General features: G+C 37.2%; 1 protein-coding gene across 17 annotated transcripts in view; it reads left to right on the top strand.

Annotated features, from left to right (window-relative positions):
* rap1gapa (RAP1 GTPase activating protein a) overlaps window positions 1-12981 on the top strand; it is a 103134-nt gene that overhangs the window by 45634 nt on the left and 44519 nt on the right. The window contains exon 1 of one of the 17 annotated variants that reach the window (XM_082146419.1): window positions 7942-9500. The exons of 15 other annotated variants lie outside the window; for them this stretch is intronic. The gene's annotated coding sequence lies outside the window, so the exon portion shown is untranslated. Of the gene's footprint in view, window positions 1-7941; window positions 9501-12981 lie in introns of those variants that run through there. One more of the 17 variants, XM_082146420.1, reaches the window with a different exon arrangement.

Below are 12981 nucleotides of genomic sequence, written 5' to 3'. Positions count from 1 at the left end.
CATCGAGAATCGATCGCAGGAGTAAATATCGCGAGATATCGCCATATCGATATTTTGGCACACCCCTAGCATTAGGGACATTAGGGCATTAGGCCTGTCTAAAAAGAAAGCTGACCTACTCTGTATATGTCAGAAGAGACTTTTTAGCAAATATTGAGGCATCATTCTTGTTTTAAACTGATTATTTGGGTGCATGTAAACATAGCTGTTGTAGAGAGCATCTGATTGGATGAAAATCTGAGTAGTGCAGGGTGAGTCATCAGTATTTTGGGATTTTTTTCCCAGAAGAAAAAGAATGAAAATAACAGTGATGTGTGAAGTGTCATTATAAGACGCTTAACACATCACTGTTTTGGTCAAGTAGAACTAAATCTATTGCAAGTCATTTTCAGTAAATTAAATAAAATATAAAGATGAAAAAATTACATTTAAAAAACTTGAACGAAAATTTTAAATTTTCTTTGCAACTAACTAAAATAAGTTTAAGTTGTAGTATTAAAATGATTAAAACTGAAATTAAAATAAATTAAAGCTAATTAGAATTAGTTTTAGTAGCGAATATAAATAGCACATATGGAAGCTTGTTTCCACCACAGAATAAAAAATAAATAAGGTAATTGTGACTTTTTAATCTCACAAATCTGACTTTTTTTCTCTCATTTGCGAGTTTACATCTTGCAATTCTGAGTGATATTGAATTGCGTGATATAAAGTCGCAATTGCAAGTTATAAAGTCAGAATTGCGTGACATAAAGTTGCAGTTGCAAGCTATAAAGTCAGAATTGTGTGATATATAGTTGCAATTGCAAGTTATAAACTCACAATTCTGAGAAAAATCTTTTTGAAAAATCTTCTGAAAAAGTTATTTTTTTCTCAGAATTGGAGTTATCTCCAGTCTTAACCTATGTTATATCTCACAATTCCAAGAAAAGAAATCAGAATTGCGAGATATAAACTCGCAATTGCGTGTTATAAAGTCAGAATTGCGAGATTTAGACTTGCGATTGTGATATAAAAAGTTTCAATTATCTTTTAAAATGTTTTATTCTGTGGCGGAAACAAGCATCCATACATAACAAAATTACTTGTTATTAAGATGAAACTGAAAATATAAATGTACTATACTAGTATAACTAGTAATATACTATAAAATAGTATAATAACATATAAACAATGCTTAAATAACACTGTAACTTAAACTAAAATATTTAGGCTGTACATTTTCATTAAAACATTATTATTATAAAGGGATAGATAACTCATGTTATATGTCTCATACAGTTTTTGGAATGAAACGAGGTGAGTAAATGATGACAGAATTGACAGAATTTTAGGATAAATGATCCCTTTATGTTTGCTGCTGGGTTTGCTAGGATCAAACTCCAAACCTTCTCTTTCTCCCGCATGTAAATGAATACTCCAGCTGCATGTTTTGCAACTTTGTACCATATTGTCTTCCCCTTCACAACAGCATCCCGGCCTAATACCAGACCAGCGCTAAATCCGGAAGCACTTAGCGAACAATACGGCTCTCATATTTCAGGCTGCTGGTCCCACACTATATCTAACCCCATCTCAGGTCAGCTAAACCCATTCAAGGTCCAGAGAGACTCACCTCTCTTCCAGTAGTGGAAATGATACATGCGCTGTAGATATTTCCAATTAACTCTTTTATTAATCTCTGAATGACCTGCGGCTATGAGAAGGCGGCTGACATTCTGAGGGGATGTTTGAAAGCAATCAAGTGTCTTTCCTGTTGCCCTTTTTTTACTTCCCTAACATCAAAGATACATCCCTGGCTTTGATAAAGTGCAGAAATATATCATGTCAGTATATCATTTTACTCTTCTTTCATCACAAAGTGTAGGTGTCACAGTGAAGAGAGACGGTTTCCTCAGACTTTCCGCTTTTAAGTCGCAGTCAGTCTTTTCTATTTCACGTTATATAATTGAGCACATTTGTCTAACCGATGTAGAGCTGAGTTCTGTCTGGCATTATTAAATGAGACAGAGATGTATGAGGACTATTGTACAATAATACAGGGCACACATTGTCCCCCTGTCCCAGACAGCCCTCTGGGAAACAGGTTGTGCAGAATGTTTTTGCTTATATATAAATTATTTAACACTGTGTTGGCAATTCTGGTGTGTTCAAGTCCTCCTGGGAAGTTCGTATTTACAAGTTGATACGTCGAAATTATGTATGTTGTCAGGTGCATTCAGAACACTTTGGTCAAAGCAAGATAGTGATATACCTTTTCTACAAAACATAAATTAACATTTATTCTACTTCTAATACAAAATGTTCATCTGGTGTTGTCACCAGATGAAGACGGAGGACGACGAAGGTACGCAGGATCCAATACGAAGTGATTGTAATTAAACAATAAACACAGGAACAGAGAGAAGGTTTAACAGTGCGTGTGTGAAACAGGGGTAGACACACACAACATGCAAACATCGACCGACAACTGAAACCGAGCAACTTAAATACACAGTGATGAGATGATAACGAACAGGTGTGATGATCTGATGAGTGTCCATGACAACTGTTGACTGGCTGGGCTTAAAATAACAAACCAAAAGTCCATGAAAACAGAAACTACGAACAAACCAAAATTTATAAATGTGACAGGTGTATTTTTGCTATAATTAAATTTATGAAGATGCTGTGAATTGAATTTGTATATATTCTATCATAAATGTACGATACTATCATACAGTATTTTGTACATGCAACTTCGCTAATTTTATTGTAAACAAAAAAACAACATACATTTTAACAAATGTATTATCAATACAGACACTTTATCCATTAAGTCCTTGAAATGCAATGTAAGTCGCTTTGGATAAAAGCGTCTGCCAAATGCATAAATGTAAATGTAAATGTAAACAAGTCTCGGAGAAGCAGAATGTTATTAAATACTTTTTTTCTAGTGATGCTCCTGAGATGTTTGACACTTTTTCTCACTTAGCTGCCACGATTCAAAGTTTTAGAGCAAAGAAGTGGGCTTTGTTGAAGTTTAGGACTATATTTGTTTAGTTTTTCACAGTTTGCATGCAGAAGAACAGCGTACTGGTGAGACTGCATGATCTCTTACACTCAGTTATCTGTGTATGTATTTATTTGAATCTTTTGGCTAGAGTTTCAAGGAGAAGGGAGGAGAGAGCTGTCAAACTTAATCAGCCCAGACTGTCTCTGTGTGTCTCTTACATGCAACTGTCTGACTAAATATAGCAGCAATGTGACAAGCTAGTCCTTGATTTGCTGAGACAACATTTATAAATGGAAACCCATCGAAATCACACGGCACACAAAATGTGTATTAAAAACAACCTGACGCTTCCATGGCAGGTCAAGATATGCAGAAATATGCACTCTTCAGGTGTATTAAAAAGCTTTTTTGGTGATGAATACACCTTGATAATACCTTGAAGTCCTACAGTATCTTTTATTAATCACATATTCCGGTTAGGCAATTAAAATGTTCTTGTAAACATGCATATCTGCATGTTCAATCCATATCTCTGTTATGCATAATGAGAATCTGTGTATAATGACTGTTATCAGAATGTTAAAGAGGTTCTTAAACAAAGAGAAGATAAGTCATCACTCTTCCTTTTGTGGCATAGTTGACGATTTTGTAAGTAGCAAGGGAGCTTTAGAGTTACGCAGTAAAAGACAGGGACACATGAATGCTCACACGTGTCATCAAAATGTGATTGTGCAGTATTGTCACAGTTTGAGAAGATACATTGACTCACAATTTTGGGTCACAGTTATTTAACTGGAAAAAAAGTAATGTCATTTCAATTTATGGGGAGCATTAGCGAAGACCGACAGTCAGCATTTCTCCAAAATCAACATTTGTACAGGCAATAACTCCAATAGAAAGCTTTTTGCTCGACTTCCACTAGATAAGGTTTCCTATTATCCCTTAAGATTGTAAAAAGAATTTGCAAAGCAGTTAATTTCTAGAGAAGATGAAGATATATATATAAACAAATATCCACTCTTTTTTGCTTTTTCAGCTCACACTGAGATCTCTATAGAGAAATATATAAAGTCATGTGAAATGATGATGGCTTAGGCCTGGGGGAAAGCAGCTTGTTTATTGGTGTAGATACCAGCACACATAAAAAATATCAGACCCGAGCATGCTGTGATGTACAAGTTCCTCCTCCTCAAACTGAAGATGCCCATTTGGGTTAATTCCATCAAAATACCTTCAGGGCCAGAGTCACCATGGGGTATTCTGATGGCAGAGACATGGGAAGATGAGAGGCATGTCAGATTGATGTGCCACGCATCAAAGCTCAGTCCAAGCTCACTTCTGGAGGTTCACTCATCTGACCCATTACAGACTCAGCAGGCTGGCAGCTAGTGGAGGGAATTATCTGTACCCACAGAAACAGCAGTTGTGTGGTCATGTTTAGACCACTAAGATGAAGAAATAAATGTGAAATTCGGATGGTGTCATGATTAATATAAATATGCCAAATTGCATATAAAAGGTATAATCATTTTATTATATTATATCTATGGGATGTTCACACAAGTGATCTGGGCCCTTGAGGATCTTTCTGGTGTTTTTCAGATTCAGTAGGAAGGTCACTTTAGTGTCGAAGGTTATTGTCACTATGGCCTTTATTGTCTACCGCCTGTGAACTGTTAGTGTCTTAAGGACTTTTCCACAAGTGCATGTGTAATAATTGTTTATGGTTCACTGAACAAGCGTGAAAAACTACTCAGATCCCCAGGATGCTTCTAGCCTTAGCAGGTTGAGGAATGCAAATGTAAGTAGGCTTAATATCAGAACAGCAACCAGTGTAAGATTCAGATGCCTTTCTTACTGTCATCCTCTGGGGCCTTTCTTACATTTTCTGCTGTTACAGGACCGTCTGCAGTAACCTGATAGGTTTATACTTTTTCTGGTTTTCTTTTCAATAGTTCCACATAAGAGCAGATTTAATCCAGACAGTTTGGATAAAAAAAAAAAAATCTCTGAATGAGTTGCATAATGTATTTCAAACAGTTGCTGTCAACATGAAGGAATTGGGAGTTAATTTCAGATGCTACTGCTTGAGTTTTTGCAAGGCCAGATGGAGGCAGGTGATGTACATCCATTCCCCATCTGTGTCCTCCTGGAGTGGGTCATTTGGGTTCTCTTCCGCTGAGCCAGAGAGAGAACGAGAGACTTTAATTGCTGTAAATGGTGGATTGGATACATGCTTCATGAGACATCTCATTCTCTCTCTCTCTCTCTCTCTCTCTCTCTCTGGCTGAGAGAAGCACTGAGTCATGGTGCATGCTCTGGACTTCACATCCTCTTTTTGCAAAAAACAAAGATATTAATAACTTTGTTCAGTAGTGACAGTGGACTGTTTAGTCGTTATGTGAATGGTTTAGCCCAGTGCCTCTCAAATGGTGGTTCATCAGGGAAAACAATGCACAATGGAAGACAAAGAATGCAATATAATTATGCACAGTTAGGATATGCTTACATGAACAGATTAACTTTTATACTTTTTTTATATGTAATATATATAATTTTGCTACTTCGTTTTCCACTTGATGTCCATATTATTTCTTGTACCTGAAGCAAAACCACTTGAGAAAAATCCTATCTTGCCTCATTTGCGTGAATTATCATAAAGCAGTGCAGGAGATTGATGAGATCAAATGGAAAAGGTGAAAGACAGACTGTCTTTTTATTTATTTATTTGTCATGCAGTGAATCCCCAAATTGTCTTTCTGTGGATGTTCCCTAATAGATTGGAATTTAATAGATTTGATTGATGTATGCATGTTGCTTTAGGGAGGGATTAACAACAAACAGGAGGATGATCTGTAGGCTTACTAGTCACTTTAAGGGAAATCAATGTTTACCGATAATGAAGTGCATGCGCTGACTGCACCTGCTCGCTTGGAGGATGGGAGTCCATATAAACATGTGTCATCTTCCCAAAGGGTGTTTCCATGTCAATGGGACCTTCAAGTCCTGTGTGTTTATAGCGGTCGTTTCCTGATCACACAGCATCAGGCCTTCACGGGTTACATCATTCTGCCCCTGAGAGGATGAAAACATGTCACTGCGTCATGTGGTGCACTTGTCATCCAGCCCCTCTATCACCATACATTACTAGACCAGAGTGGGAGATGCGATAGTATGATTATATTACAGCTAAAAATAAAAGCCCATCATCGGACTTATCCAACAACCGGATCATGCAAATTGTATAGAGGTGAGATGTGGAGATGTTTTTTTAAAGCGTACCACCCACATATGAGATGAGGTCAGTGGCAGCAGTTGTGATCCTGTTGTGTAAATGTTTTGAACATGACTCAATTTTACTCCGATGGAGCTAGTGCTAATCTGAGTAATGTTTTCTTCACAAATGCATAAGGGAACTGGGGAGGGAGGAGGGAGTGAGAGAGAGCAATGGGGGTCTGCTGAGGTTATGCAGCATGGATTTTTCTTAAAATACACGCAGATGAGTTTTGTGGCTGAGGTTATGTGCAGCAGTTATTTGTTTTGGGCTTTTTTTGTGTTTTGTTTTGTTCTTGTAATTTTGAAAAAACTGTGACAAAATCTACGTCAGAAAGATAAGTAACTTTACCTTGGTGACAATCTGCAAAATTTGCAACAACAGTGTTTAATCAAAGAAACCCAAATCTTTAAGTTTGCAAGGCATAAAAAACATTTCTCTCATGACAACTCTTGGAGTGTTTGGCATGGTAATGGATGTAATGTTGATATGTTTTGTCTTGGTGGAATAGATCTGCTATGCTGCTGCTGTTGTTGGTTATTGCTTCTGCCACAGAGCAAGTACAGGACTTGCTACTGTCAATACATACACAACACTCTGCTGTGACCAAGTAAGACCTGCTGCTGCTCTACAATATAGCATACATGAATTACCCGTAGCAGATCTATACAGGTGGAGCTGGGGAAGGTGGAGGGTTTCTGAAAGCACGCTGCAACTGCTACAGCAAATGCTGACCAAGTATTTGAAGATTGAGCAGCAAGCTCATTGGCTACTGATAAAGCAGGAACCAATCAGCTGTGCCCTATAGAGAATGATGTGATTGCAAACAGATTGAGTTAAGGACCTATCAGCCTGCATCATCTAGAGTTTCATGTTTTATAGACTTTGTCTATAATCAATAAATGTACGGCAAAGTAACAGTGCAGCGCAAATTACTTTTTCTCACTCTTGATTTTTGTTTGTCGAATGAAAGAAAGAGTGGAATATAGTGAACTCCTTTGAGATTTCCCCCCCTGTGCTTAAGTTTGGGTTGTCACATTATTATTCATATATTCTAAGACATTTTGGATTATCATTTGAATAGATTAATATTCTTGGAGTATGCAGGCATGGACTCCTGGAGGAAGAGTCTAAGCCTTTATTAGTCAGAACGGCACAATGTATTAGTAATGCTGCTGTCAGAGATTGCCACTTCATTCAAAAGCATATAAAAGCTCACCTACACAAATCCAAGTATTGGTTTGAGATCTTGTGGTCTGTGCGATTCAGTTTACAATTTTTATATGGCAAACATATTTTTAGTCTGAGTCATTCTGCTTTTGTTGTTTTGTCTTTGTCTTCCTAAAGACAGATACGGAGTCAGGAACCGAATCTATTTTATGACAGAAAAACAGCTTTTTCTCTGAGGCTGTTGTAAACTCACTAACCGATCTCTGTTTTAACATCATTTTTGTACTGCTCTCCACCTCTCAGAGGACAGATGGAGATGCTGCAACACCTGCAAGGCTCAACGGCCTCCATTAGAAGTGGTTTAAGTTATCAGGGAGAGTAAGAGATCAGATATGAGCTGCATGACAGCTTCTGGGCAGTCTGAAAGACTCCGTGTGAGATGACAATTTTATATATATATATTTTTTTTTTCCTCCTTTAATTTTTTTGATGGACTTTGATTTTGACATAAGCTGTGTTGTCTTTTTATCTGCCATCTTCAACATTCTAATAACATTTTAATAATAAATATGCCATCTTCATATTTTCTATCTTCAAATTCTAATAGCAACCCTTTCAGTTTAACGTGATCTTCTTTATTCTCTGAATGAGTTGCACACGAGCCGTGTGTTTTTTCTGATTTCCAAGTCCTGCAGATTATGCTCACTAATCCTGCGTTATCTCTTTGAGTTATGCTGTGGACAGCAGTATTTTGCTGTCATATGTGTTGTCTTTACAGACATCTGATGCAGTAAGGTGCTGTCTGTATATGTTTACCTTGGCTTATTTGACTGGTTGTGTTTTTAGAAGCATCTGAAAGAAATGGTTCACCCAAAATGGGTATTCTGCCTCCAAATTGGTAAGTTGTTATACATTTGTATGACTTTCTTTCTTCTGTGGATTCAAGCATCTTGAATGGTATATTCAAATCGATCTTTGTGGATTCATGTCCGATATTAAATAAAACCTTTTTTTTTTGTCAAATATGATTTATTAAAGACAAATCATCCTTTCGAGGTGGATCTTTTCATTGAATTGGTTGATCTAGCTCAGAATTTAAATACAGTGCAGGAATCATTTAGACCACTTTTAATATAAAGTTATTTTAAATTGTGATAATGTCACAATATTACTGTTTTTACTGTATTTTTTATTATGAGCACAAGAGACTTCTTTCCAAAACATAATAAACGTCTTGTTCAAAACTGGAATTATATATATAATTCCATATGTATAGCCTTAGATTCATAAATTACCTTACACGAATGTACATCATTATTATTTCTTAGAAAATCATACAGGTTTAAAATGGCACACAAAGGATTCATCTTTAATTGTTCCATCTATGGACGATGTTTGCTGTCACCCCTCTAGTGTGACAAGCCGGGACGCTGTTTCAAGATAATACTTCCTTTATTAAATTCCCATATTGTGTTTGTAAGAAAATTACCACTACCACACTGTCTCCATAGATTCCCACTCATTCATCTAATCCACTTCTTTTACATTAAGAGCTTTGAATTGATCCTTAACTTAAGAGAAACAAGCTCTTGAATATATAAAACCTCCCTGGAGGCTCAAGAGAGGATGTCAGGAACAAACAAAGAGCAATTTGTCTAAAAAAGCATGTTACGGTAGGATTACACTTTTTTAAAATGAGACATAGGACATCATTTGTAAGTGAATTCGTTGCCTGAGCAACAGTATGTGATGGGGAGGTGTGTGTTTAATTAAGGCAAAGCACGATGAATGCAAATTGCAGCCCCATCAGACAGCTCAGATGGACAGCCCTCAGTGTGTGAGTGAGCGGGGGAGGGGACGGGTGCGTAAGAGCGCGAACGGGGAGGGTGAGAGACACATAAAGAAAGAAGAGAGAGGAAAAGAGCAGTAGAGTAAGAGCAAGAGAGCGATACAGACAGCAAAAGAAGTGATAGTGGGAGGATCAATGCTTCTAGCAGGTGTGTGGCTGACTTGAGAAGCTCACCGGCAGACGGGAGAGGAGATCCTACATCCATCCACGCAGTGAGTAACTGTGTGCAGGAATATCAAGCATGACAGTTGTACGGGGTTTGGTATTTATGGCATTTGCCATACTGGTTAGGAGATTGGCGGGGCGGCCAAAGCAGTTGGCAGGTGTGCGGCTCATAAACTGTGTCATGTACAATATGCTTTTAGAGACGAGCAGATTGCCAGAGCCTTCATTAACTTATATAGAGAGATGTTGGGAGATTTTCTATGCAGTAGAGAGACAGCACTGAGCGCATCTGCGAGCAGTAACTGACGTTCGTTCACGGATCATCGTTTACAATTAACTTCTTAACGGGTGACCTACCAACATCTTTTGTCATGTTCCAAGCTTCAGCGCTGCTCGTGGAAACCAGGAACTGACTTGTGAGCTTTTAGTGCTTTGTAGTTTTCTCCAGTGTCACGTCTGAGAGCATAGTTCATATTTCATTATAGTTCTTCCTCCTTGTTTTATCCTGCATCTACTGTGGTTACGCAAACTCGCTGAAGACAGAGGTGAGATGGTAATGAAACATTGCTGCGTGGTAGCAGAACCTCAGGAGTTAATGGTTTATGTAATTTCATGTAACTGCATTCCTCTTATTGGCAGACTTTAAATATCTTGATTTACTCTCAATCGAACTTCGCTCAGTAAACCGAGAGGAAGGCAGGGGGAGAGGGTGGGTGGGATAGAAAGAGGTTTGGTTTCAATTTTTAGATATTAGCAGCTGAGAGGATCAATATTTCATGTCTTCATCAATTGGACAATTACTATGCTCAGATGCTGGTGAATTAATCACAAATTAGAGATTAAGAGGTGAGTATTGTCAGTTTGTCTGCCTGCTAATGTTAACTTCATGATGCACTTCTGTAATAGTAATGCACCACTATTAAAATTTGGGATGATGCCATTAACCATGATTTTATAAAATTATTATTTTTAATTACAAATAATTATAAAAAAAAATTATCATGATAAGTCTATATTAAAATGTGATACTGTTTTGTCTAAATACAATAAAAACACTCAATTCTAAAGTGATTTTTTTTTTTAAATGCTAAAAGTACAAGGCATCAACATTTTAATGTACAGTAGGTAAAATGATATTCTTTTTGAGATTTGCGATTACATTTTATAGATTATATTTAACTGTTACATTTTTTGTGTTTTTAAAAATAAACTATAAGTGAGCATTAGGGAAAGGTCATCTAAATGAGAAAATATGGAAAATGACTTGCACAATTGAATATCCAAAATCATACTCAAACGTATCAGTTATGAATACCGATCAATTAAAGCATGCTATTAGCTGATAACCGATATACCCATATATTGTGCATCCCTATTCTTTAAACATCATGACTAATATGTTTTGAAAAAAAGATTGAGATGTTTTACTGGAAAATCTGGCTGTATTTTTATGAAGTAAACTTTATTACACTAAACTGCATCAAGAAAATCATAATTTAATTAATACAATAATTTAATTAATTGAACTAATATAATAGCAATTGTTTCCCATGATGTATCATGTTTTGAAAGATTTTTTAATGTCAAAACGGGCTGTGTTTGAGCATTAAATAACGATTGATATAATGTTATGTATAATTTCATGGCTGTACTCCAGTAGTGTAGTTTCACAGGGCTGTGATGCTGGCAGATTTCAGCAAGGATTTTGTCTGTTTGGTGCATGGTATTGGTTTCTGGGCTGCTCAGCTGTAGGGAGTGAAATAATGATCCCGGTTGAGAATGCAGAGCGAGAGCGTTCCCTCAGCAGTCCGGTGGGAATTTCTTGCCTGTGCAGGAAGAGAATTAGTACACTTGAATTCGAATTACTCTGTACTGTAATAAACCAACCAGATATATGTGTCAGTTTAATAGTACAGTAAGTTACCGCTACATTATATCAATTCACCACCACATATTGAGCTTTTAATAATCAATTTTAAAGCTAAAGTGGGATATGCAGTTCCAAGATCCATTCATTGAGGTTAATTTAAAGGATGGGCAGTAAATGGAAATTGGTCTAATAGAGCATATCAGCAAATGGACAAAATACAGCATGAGCTGTGCGAGGATGTTGGCTGCGTGGAGAGATTTTGTTTCATCATTTGTTTTGGCGCTGACCTGTGGTTCATTTAAGGTCTGTGTTCCAGCACTGCAGATCACTCCTACATTACATCACATCCATTATCCACTGCAAAAATCCACGCCACCTAGACATCTATGGATGAGTTAAAGGCAAAAGTTCACTTAAACTCCCATAAGTGAGTTATGGTGCAATCTGGAGGTTTGGAGGTGAACTTAAAACAAGCATCAAATGATGGTTTGCGGTAAATGGCCATATTTTAAAAATCTAATTTACCTATAAAGTAGCTGTCTGGTTTTGATGGATGGCGGATAGAATATACAAGCAAGGGCGGCTGCTGCCGTAGAGCTCAGACTCTCCTTTTGACTTTCTCTTACAAACTAGAGAGATATCAGAGGTGCACATTTGAAATAGTTCTCAACTTTATTAACACTATTACAACCCCTCCTTGATGTCAAAAAGAAGGATTTTCCCAGATATGGATCTTCAGATAAGTCTTTTTGCCTGAATATGGTACTACACAGGTCCTGAGAATGAATTTCAGTCAAGAGCTGCACCACCTTTTTACCAGATGTTAAATGCACAGAAACACTGCTGCACTGCATTTAAATAGAAATTATTTACATTTTCAGCGTAAATACGCCTCGTTTGTGTTCAGATCAGACTCACAGATTCCACCTTTTTCGCAAAACACAGCACTATTTGCTTGGCACATTTAATTCTGAATGCAGATTGCAGAATGCAGATTGCATTCAGTACTATTTTTATGGGCACATTTGCTCAGTTACAGTACATGATTTGCATAATTCACTTATACTTGTACCAGGTATGTGTTAGCGTACAATTCCATTTAATTGTACTGAAGATTTGATAGTTTTCCATTTCCTGAATTACCATGGAGGATATGTGTTGCAGCAATGGGCGTAATCTTGTTGGACTTTCTGGTGTATTGTCTGTCAGGGTAATTTTTTATGAAAACATTTAGCAAAGAATAAATTCACCAGCTGTCTTATTATGGAGCATTCAGGGCCATTCTTTAGCTCACTTACATCGTCCTGCACCGTATTTAGCCTGCATTGTAATACAATCTGTTTCTCCTCAACTAAAGTATAATGGGAAATTTAATCATGGCCTCATGTCAAAACAATAGGAGTCTGAAAAAAAATGTGATTATACCAACCCCCGCATATATTGCACATCACCTCTACAACTCCATGGAGCTTTGCACTCAGAGAAACCTGCTAATATAAATGCAAAAGCTTGCACAGAGGTGCTGACCGTACGGCCATGTGGGGTGGGGGGAGGGGGGTTTGTGATACAACTGTCATTATTCAGGCTATTACAATGCTAAAGCTTCCTCTGCTGTGACCCTATGCAGTGACCCTATTCATTTAGAGCAGTTATTCTCA

This window comes from Leuciscus leuciscus (assembly GCF_965113295.1).
Source record: "Leuciscus leuciscus genome assembly, chromosome: 18".
Classification (NCBI taxonomy): Eukaryota; Metazoa; Chordata; class Actinopteri; order Cypriniformes; family Leuciscidae; genus Leuciscus; species Leuciscus leuciscus.
The sequence above is the reverse complement of the archived record's forward strand: the minus strand, read 5'-3'. Positions and strand labels throughout refer to the sequence as shown.